A 10,619-nucleotide genomic window follows, 5' to 3' on the forward strand; every position below is an offset into this window, starting at 1 on the left:
CCCATGCACAGTACCTGCTGTCAACAGGGAAGCCACACGGTCTCCCAGAAGTGCAAAACAGACCTGGCACATTGGTACACTGGCACACACCTTCATCTCAGCACTCAGGAAGCAGAGGCAGGGGGATTGTGCATTCCAGCACAGCCCAGGCTTCTGAGTGAAACCCTGTCTCAACCTCACCTCAAAAGGGCAAAAAAGGCCAAAATGGCACATGTATCCTTTGATTCCTTACAGCATTATTCAAAAGGGCAAAATATAGAAGAAAACATTCAAACACCAATCAATAGCAAACTGGTTAAATAACCCATGGTTGTTCACATCTGTAAGCCCAGTAGTCAGGATTACTGTGAATTCAAGGCTAGCCTGGGCACATAGTGAATACCAGGCTAGCCCAGGGTGTATGGCATGACCTTTCCTCAGGAAAGCTAAGCAAACCAAACCTTAAGGTTGTTAACTTCATCACAGCAGCTATGAAATGACACTGCCTAGTGGTGAGAGGACATGAGGAAATCCTCCCTGTCCTTGCCAGGAGAAAGTCTCCCCAGCACACTGAGGAGTGACGCTGCCACCTCACCCGTGACCCTCATGGGAAAAGTCGTCAGCAGCTGTCTGGGTGGCTGGGATGGTCTCACACTTCATTTTTTTAGCCTGTTAAATTTAATGTCCCTCTGTCTGGTGATGCAAATAGAACACTCTCCTTGCATCTATGACAGGGGGTTCATCTTGTCTCAGAGACCACGGTCTCACACACACTGTTCTTGTCTGTTTTCTGCAACCAGTCGGCTCTGAGATCTATCTGCATGGCTTTCATGTGGGAGCTGTCAAAACAAAGGCGTTTGTTCTAATCTTTACTTCTTTTTTTACACCTCTTTTTTTCTTTTGAGATAGGGTCTCACATATCTAGCCCAGACTGGCCTGAAACGCTTGATCCTCCTGCCTCAGCCTTCCATTTGCTAGGAGTACAGATGTATACCATCAGTGCTACACAGTCTTTAACACAGTGCCAAACAAGCTCTGAAACATGGTATACATTGGTTTCCTTGCATACAAAAATAACATGATAATTACCAGCTTATTCTTTCTCAAGAATATTACATGAAGCAAAAGACTAGTAGAATACCTTCCACATTGCCAGTACTTTTTAAAAATTTTTATTGGTTATTTTGTTTATTTACATTTCAAATGTTATCCCCCCTTCCCAGTTTCCTCTCTGAAAAACCCCCCCCCCCCCCCCCCCCCCTACACTAGGGCATGAAGCCTTCATAAGACCAAGGGCCCGCCCTCCCTTTGATGCCAGGCAAGGCCATCCTCTGCTACATATGCAGCTGGAGCCATGGATCCCTCCATGTGTATTCTTTGGTTGATGGTTTAGTCCCTGGGAGCTCTGGAGGGTCTGGTTGGTGGATATCTTCCTATGGGGTTACAAACCCCTTTAGCTCCTTCAGTCTTTCCCCTAACTCCTCCATTGGGGTCCTCCTGATCAGTCCGATGGTTGGCTGCAAGCATCTGCATCTGTATCAGTAAGGCTCTGGCCAAGCCTCTCAGGAGATATCCATACCATAGCCAGTACTTTTAATGAATCAGAAAGCTCTCTTTGCAGACCTGCTGGCTCATGCTCACCCAGCACTCTGGAAGCTGAAGAAGAAGAACAGCAAGTTCAAGGCCAGCCTGACACACATAGGGAATCAGGAACCAAAAATAAATAAAAACCAATAAAGACCTTGATGAAGGGAATGCCTTCCTTTGTCCTTCCCTCTGTCTCTGGACCCTCTACAGCCCACAGCATTCAAAACACCAGCTTGGGAAGCAGAGACCCTTGTCAGATTTGGTTCTCCTGGCTCTTGATCTCAGATCCCTCAGCCTCTAGAACTATTGAAATCGAGTACTTGTATGTTTTCAGGGAAGACCACTGGTACTGGATAACCAGTTAGGGTGCTACCCCTGGGGACTGGTGCCATCACTGGTCAGATCTTGTTAAGGCAACCATATTTTTGAGGTTTGGTAGCTCTAACCTCATGCAAGTGCAAAATGGACTCAGTTGTATTTATTTTCTTATCCATTTACACATGTGTGTGTATGTGTGTGTGTGTGTGTGTGTTTTAATTACTTTTCTGTTGCTATGATAAAACACTATGACCAGGCAATTTCTAGAATAAAAATTATTTGGATTTACAGGTCCAGAACGTCAAAACAAAGTGTCCTTGCAGAAGCTTTTCAGTTTCATGACATCCGCCGTATTAATTGTTGATCTTATTGCCTGAGCTTTTGGTGGTCTGTTCAGGAAGTTGCCTCCTGTGCCAATGTGTTCAAGGCAGTTCCCCACTTTCTCTTCTATTAGATTTAGTATGTCCGGTTTTATGGTGAGGTCTTTGATCCACTTGGACTTGAGTTTTGTGCAGGGTGATAAATATGGATCTATCTGCATTCTTCTACATGCAGACATTCTAGCTAGAGCAATAAGACAACTAAAGAAGACTGAGGGGATACAAATTGAAAAGGAAGAAATCAAAGTATCGTTATTCACAGATGATATGATGGATAGTATAGCTAAGTGACCCCAAAAATTCTACCAGAGAACTCCTACAGTTGATAAACACCTTCAGCAAAGTGGCTAAATACAAAATCAACTAAAAAAAAAAAAAAACAATCACTAGCCTTCCTTTATACAAATGATAGATGACTGAGAAAAAAAATTAGAGAAACAACACCTTTTACAATAGTCACAAATAATATAAAACATTTTGATGTAACTATAACCAAGAAAATAAAAGAACTATATGACAAGAACTTTAAGTCTCTGAAGAAGGAAACTGAGGAAGATCTCAGAAGATGGAACAATCTCCCATGCTCATGGATCGGTCGGATTAACATAGTGAAAATGGTCATCTTACCAAAAGCAATCTACAGATTCAATAGAATTCTCATCAAAATCCCAATATAATTCTTTCTAGACCTTAAAAGAGCAATTCTCAATGTCATATAGAAAAACAAAAAAACCCAGGATAGCCAAAAGAATTCTGAAGAATAAAAGAAGTTCTGGAGGTATCACCATCCCTGATTTCAAACCATACTACGAGCAATAGTAGTAAAAACTGCATTGTATTGGTATAGAAATAGACAGGTTGATCAATGGAATAGAATTGAAAACCCAAAAATAAATCCACACACCTTTAGACACTTGATCTTTAACAAAGAAGCCAAAACCATGCAAATGGAACAAAAAGAAAAAAAAAGACAAAAAGAAAGCATCTTCAACGAATGGTGTTGGTCTAACTGGATGTACTCATTTATAAGTGGACACTAGTCACATTAGTCATGAAGTACAGGATGACCATGCTACACTCCACAGACCCGAAGAAACTAAGTAATAAGGAGGACCCAAGAAAGGATGCATGAACTCACTCAGACGGGGAAATAAAATAGACACTGGAGGTGGATGGAGGGGCTGGAGGGAGGAAACTGGGTAGGAGAGGAGATAAAGAGGGGAAGAGGGGAATGGGAATGAGGATTGGGCATAGGGAGAGGTGAGTCAGGAGAAGTTCGGCCTGTGGTGGGGCTGAATCTGGTGCCCTGAAGGCTCATGGGAGGCCAGGTAAACCATTATCAGTTTTGCCTTCAAGCTTAAACAGTCTAATAAATGTGGAGACCTCATTGTTTACATGCTGGTTTATGTGACAAAGAGTTTGTGTATGCATTTTTACTTGACTTGGTCTTGGTAGAATCCTCCCTACACTTATTACAAGTGGAAACTTAGCTGTCCCCCTTCTCCCTGGGGCCCAAGGTTCCAAATCCAGCATAAGATCTAGCAGCCTCTGCAAGCCCACTGTAACATTTATTATAGTCATAGTGTTTTTCTCTGTCACCACCCTCTGCCATCCACAAACAGCCAGGTTATACTTGTTCACTGTGTCCAACAGCCAACATAACAGGGCAACAACTTGGAGTAATGCTTCTTGACACTCTGACTGACTTAACAGACACACCCAAGCACCTTCCTCCACTCATTGACTGGGAAGTGCTGCTGTACGTCCATTTCACAGATGAGGAAGCTGAGTCTCAGCCACCTCAGGCCCAGAACTAAATCTCACATAGACCAACTACAGACTCTAGTTCTCATCCATTCCAGTATCCTGCCAGGTAGAAGCTTATAACTTGTGCGTCTAGACCATGGGAGAGCTAACTGAGTCTCTAAATCCAAGTTTTAAGACTTTTAAAGGAGTCATAGCAGGATAAATCACAGGCATTCCTGTCCCCGGGGCTGTAGGGATGATATGAAAGATGGTGGCCTGGAGGCACTCACAGTCTAGGCATGAGCATGAATAGGAGGCAGCACAGAGGCATCACAAATCATCCCTTAAGGAGAGGCCTGGAAGGTTCAGAATACATGCCTCAGTGGGCTTAGCAAGCTCACTGGAAGGCTCTACTTACCGCAAGGGTGTGATGTCAGCCCCAAACCAGAGCCCTTGCTTAGGGAATCAGTAAGGTGTCTGTCAATGACGCTGTTCTGGCAGGGACAGGATTGGAGGTACTGTGGTATGGGAAGCCGGATGTGAAACTAACGCCAACCATTTCTAGCTCCCTTAAATCACCTGGATAGAAAATTTCCTCATGTGCAGTGTAGATGGACACATTGACCAATCAGATAAGAGTCCCAGCACTTGTAGAGCTTGTATTCCAGGGGAAAGGTGGGCAGGTTAGTTTTTAAGGTCGACCTAACACTACCCAGAATTGTCTGGGAAGATGAGCTTGAGCTCTTTAGTTTTTAATGTCAAGTCGATACAATCCAGTCACCTGGAAAGAGAGAATATCAATTGAGGAACTGCCCAAATCAGATTGGCCTGTAGCATGTCTATGAGGCTTAATTACCAATTGATAGAGGAAGGCCCAGCCCACTATGGGTGGTATAATCCCCAGACAAGTGGGCTAGTTGAGCAAGCCAGGGGGAACAAGTCAATAAGCAGTGTTTCTCTGTTGGTTTCTACTTTAAGCACCTTCCTTGGACACATGTCCTGGCTTTCCTTGATGATAAGATGTAGCCTGTAACATGAAATAAACCCTTTCCTCACCAAGTTACTTTGGTCATGGTATTTGTCACAGCAAAAGCAAACTAGAAGAGGGGAAAACCAACAATACTAATTCAGACTGAGAGAAGAGATAGGTAAGACTTAGAACACAGACGAATGAGGACTGAGATAAAAAGAAGGTTACTAGAACAGTGTGTGTAGACTCTGAAGACATCCCGATCCCCAAGACTGGAGGGAGTGAATCCCCAAGACAATGGAAAATCACCTTCTACCTGGTAGATTTTGCAAACAGATTTGTCTGGGAGAAAGAAACCCTGCAAAGAGCATCCACTAAGAACATAAAACCTGAACGTTATTGAACAATTGTCTCCTGTGTGGTTTTGGTGTTAAGAGTTGTGGGGTATAAAAAGGAAGACAAGAAGCCAAGGAAGCTCCAGGTGACCCTTATACCTGAATAAGTCTGGGTAGTTGATGATACAGTTCACAGTGATTGGCACTGATGATCAAAGTGCTGGAGAGTCCAGGCTGTCGGGAGTGACACTGCCTTGGCCAGCATCCTTCTTGGAAGACACAGGGGAGGGCACAGCTCTTCCTTCACTCCTGACTGATGTGACTGAGAATTCCAGGGATACACATCACTTCCCACAGGATTCCAGGCTATGGAAACCTATGCTGCTACTGAGTCCTAGTGAAACGTGCCTGGCTCTATCCTCAACTGTGAGCATCTCGAGACAGGACCAGGTCTTAGCCATCACTTTGGTCCTAGCACATTCCATGGTTGGTGCATGGGAGATGTTCAGCAAATATCTGCTGTACAAAAAGAAGGAGTGGTAGGCAGATGGACAGACAAATACATCAAATACCTATCTCCAATTAGGGTTAGGCACTTAACAGCTGTTCAGTAAAGAACAGATTGATATTGACAAGTAAATTGTAGGTTATTAGGAAATATGCATGCATTGTTGTTGCTGGCCATGAGGATAGACTTCTAACAGTTCCTATAAGAAAATGATTAAAGATATATTTCAGGGGTGTGGGAGGCTAGAGACAGTTCAGTGGCACAAGCATCCTTTGCTTTTACAGAGGACCCTGGTTTGATTCCTAGCACCAACACCATGCCTCAAAACCATTCATAACTCAAGATCCAGGCAATCTAATGTCCTCTTCTAACCTCTTCAAGCACCAGGCATATACCTGGTTCATAGACAAGTGTGGAAGCAAAATACTAAAACACATAAACTAAAAAAAAATAAGTAAACCAGAAGAATGAAAAAAGAACAAAGCCGGGCGGTGGTGGCGCACGCCTTTAATCCCAGCACTCGGGAGGCAGAGGCAGGCGGATTTCTGAGTTCGAGGCCAGCCTGGTCTACAGAGTGAGTTCCAGGACAGCCCGGGCTATACAGAGAAACCCTGTCTCGAAAAACCAAAAAAAAAAAAAAAAAAAAAAAAAAAGAAAAAAGAACAAAATAAACACAGATGATTTTAAAAGAAGATGATGATGGTGAAGAAGAGGAAGAAGAAGAAAAAGAAGAAGAAAAGGAAGAAAAGGAGAGGAGGAGGAGGAGGAGGAGGAGGAGGAGAAGGAGAAGGAGAAGGAGAAGGAGAAGGAGAAGGAGAAGGAGAAGAAGACCATGTAAGTGGAAGAATGTCTTAGGAGGTGGCTTCTGGACAGTTGCCTGTAACTCCAGCTCCAGGGGGTCTGGTGCCTCTAAACTCTGTGGATACCTGTATTCATGTGCATATACAGGCATATGAAAATAAAATTAATCTAAAAAGAGAGAGAAAGTGTGTCTTAGAATAGGGCTGGAGAGATGACTCAGCAGTTCAAAGGTCTTGCTGCTCTTGCAGCGGACCAAATTTCCAATCCCAGCTTTCACGTGGTTGTTCTCAACCTCCTGTAACTCTGGTTCCAGGGAACTCAACACCCTATTCCGGCCTTCACAGGCACCTGCACATACATGGGGCACAGACATACATTTGGGCATACATACATACGCTTTAAATTTGTTTGATGCTTAAAGAATAGCTTTACAGCACCTCCAAAGGGATTTCTATCAAATAAAGACACTATGCTATTTTGGTTTGAGTCTCAAATGCCCCTTAAAGGCTTGGTTAACAGCCTTTTGTGTGGTGAGGAGAAAGTGGGCCCATCTGGATATGGGGCTTAGTGGGAGAAAATGAGAGGGGTGGGGCTGTACCCTTAAAGCAGATAAGAGGATCCAAGTTGGTCTGTCTCTCTCCCAGTTTCTCTGTACATGTCTATCTCTTTGTTTCTCTATCTGTCTCTTCTCCCACCAAGTTAATGTGAGCTAACCAGATTTGATCTCTCTGCCTTCCCACAATCTCAGAAACAGCAAAGCCAACCAACCAGCAACTGAGATCACTAAAATTAGGAGCTAATAAGCCTCTCTTCCTTCAAGTTGACTTGTCTCAGGCCTTCTGTAACAGGACAGAAAACTGACCAATACAAGTGCAAAAGGCACACATGTAGGACCTGCAGTTGGCTGGGTTCTGCCATTTCCTAAGTTCTCCATGGTGGGGCTGTTCCCTTACATCTCTGTATGATGTAAGGAAAAGAGATGCCTACCCCAGAGACACACAGTAGAGTAAGGTGGAATTCTGTGGCAGAGGACCACATGCATGTACTGAGGGGCTGATGTTTATCCCTGAGTAAGAAATAAAACAGTGCTCATCCTCTGAGGGTTCCACAGTGTAACAGCAAGCCAGACCCAGGGATGGGCACGGCACAGTTAATTTTGAGTTAATTTGGCTATACCATGGTGCTATTGTATTTGCTGAAACATTATGCTGAATAGCCCTATGAAAGAGGGGTTGGTTTTGGTGGGTTTTGGTTTTATTTGTTTGTTTGTAAGATTAGCATTTGTATCAGCAGACTTTGAATGAAGCTGATGGCCCTCCCTAATGTGGGTGAACATCATCCAACCAACTGAAGACCTGACTAGGGCACAGAACAACCTCTGTATGCCAGAGAAAGAACTCCACGGGCAGATGATATCTGGACTCAAACAGCACTTCCTGCCTGTGTCTCCAGCCACCATCCCATTACCTCCCAAAACCTTGAACTCAGCCTCCATGTCCTAGGAAACATTTTCCTTTAAATCATGGCTGTGTCTGTCTGTGGAACCCCAGCTAATCTAGGAATGATAGCACCAGAATGAGTTGGATCCTTCCATGTGGCTCATATGAAACTAGTGTTGGACAACACGGAAGAATAACAGTTAGCTGCACCTGGAAGAGTGTGAAGAAAGACTTCAGATGCAGGAGCTGTATATCCCGTATACCAAGTTCTCTCCAAGATATGACAGAACACCTCCCAAACATCATTGGCAAGACCACGTGTGTTGCCTAATACTTGTATGGATCTTGATCTGGCTGTCTCTGGAAGATTCTTTGTCTGGCCATTCTGAGTATTATTTGTACTCAGCCATGTGGCTGAAACATATCCTTTAGCTTCTCTGAGTTTCAGCTCCCTTCCTGCTAAACGCAACTTCAAGGAGCCCAGGAAGGCACGTGGGCCTTGTATCAGTTACTTTCCCATGGCTGTGATAAAACATTATGACCAAGGGTAACTGAAAGAGAGAGGATTTATTTTGGCTTATGGCTCCAGAAGGAGTCCACAATAGCAAAAGAAAGCAGACAATGAGTCAAAGCTAAGGCAGCAGAAACAGGAAATGATTCAAAGCCTTCCCCCACCACCATCCCCCCTCCCTGCCCCTGCTGCCACCCTGTGACATAATCTCCCCAAACAGGGCCACCAAGTAGAGACCAAGTGTTCAAATACCAGAGCCAGTGGGGGAGACATTTTTATCCAAACCTTATCACAGAACCTTACAATTCTATTTTTATCAAAATGTTTCTGAGACTTGTGCCCTTAGGAGCAGGGGTCTCTCTACAGACTTTTATCCTAGAAAGGAACGGAGAAATGGGTCTCATTTACAGCACACACTCTTCAAATTGCTGTAAATAAAGGCTAACATTTAACAAGTCTAAGTAGTCAACCAGAACTGTAAATTACAAAACTGTATTCCTGGAGTTCCTCAAAGAGATGGTATCTTCCATTCTCCTGAAGGCACAGCTGGATGTAAAGCCTAGAGAGCAGACTTCAGAGAGATACCTGGGGAGGACAGCCCACTAGCTGCCCCCAGTGGTTAGGAAGCACTGGCCTGGAGCACTGGGAAGTCCTCAGGCCCCTTTTGATGTAATACCCAGAAGCAGGAGGTTAGTAGACAGAAGGTATCAGCCTGACCAAGGAGACCAAGATAACGCACATACATAGCCGGTGATCCTGCAGCAAGGCACATGCTGTCCTTAGATTAGGAGCCTGATTGCAGACTTCTGAAAACCAGGATGGTCTGACCAAAGCCATTAACTAAGGCATGTTTAAGGCATGCCACTCATCCTGGGGCTAAGCAGCCCTTCCTTCCCCAGGGCTCTTCAGTGACCCCAGGCCTTGCCAGCCCAAGGTTTGCTTTCAATAGGCAGCTTTATTGTTTACAGATAAGGAAGACTGCCCCATGGTTAGAAGAAACTAAATCCCTGAAGAATTCAATTGGCTGCTACATCCGTTTAGAAGATTAAAAATATACTCAGCACATATTGTTTCCCTCTTATAGGGAGCAAACTGCTAACTAGACCTCTCCAGTGCTGCTCTGTAAGTCTCAGGCCAAATTAAAGTCCACAGTCTCATCGGGGAATCAGAAAGTTCATATATCTCGTCTCAAATTGGGAAAGAAAAATAAAATAGATAACAGAAAACCAAGCTATCATGGGCTGGAGAGGTGGCTCAGCAGATAAAGTCCTTGCTCTATATCATGAGGACCAGAGTTTGGACCCTGAGACTCACAGAGAAGCCTGGCAAATGTGGAGGTTTTCTGTAATCCTAGAATGCAGGCAACAGAAAGAAGGAATCTCTGGAGCAAGCTGGCTAGCCAGACAAGGGAGGATTGCTATGCTCTGGGTTCAGCAACAGGCCCTGCATCAATAAACAAAGTAGAGACTGATTGAGAGACACTCTGTGTCAACGTCAGGCCTTTCCACGCACACACACGACTGTGCACACACACACAAACTCAAGTGCACACCACAACAAAAGATAACAAACATATCCTTGAGTAGTCAGAGCTCAAAGAAGCATTTTGTGTCTGAGAGCCCGGCCTCTGTTCCCCCTTGCCTTCCCTAATCTGACAGATTTTGCCTATCGAATCTAGCGATTTTTTAGGAAGACTATAAAGATTACAGAACAGAAGGTGTCACGAGATAGTAGAGTAGGTGACACGATATAGGACCTCAGTAAACATTGTAGCCTGTCACTTGCACATAAAGACATGGATGGCTCTTCTATTTGCGCTAAGACAGGTTGGGTTGTAGTGCAAACAAGCAGCCTAAATTGAGATCAGAGGAACAGCACAGCGTGTGCCACGAAGAGCCCCTCATTCTGAGCTACCACTGCTTGGTTTCAAATTCAGCGTTTTCATCTTTATTTCATGCCCAATGAAGAAATGCCTCAAGTTTATTTACCAACTCGACAGTAATGCGCAGTCTAAGGAAAATTATCCTCACCAGGATCCGATTTGG

Source organism: Grammomys surdaster, unplaced genomic scaffold, assembly GCF_004785775.1.
Source record: "Grammomys surdaster isolate TR1022 unplaced genomic scaffold, NIH_TR_1.0 126063, whole genome shotgun sequence".
Lineage (NCBI taxonomy): Eukaryota > Metazoa > Chordata > Mammalia > Rodentia > Muridae > Grammomys > Grammomys surdaster.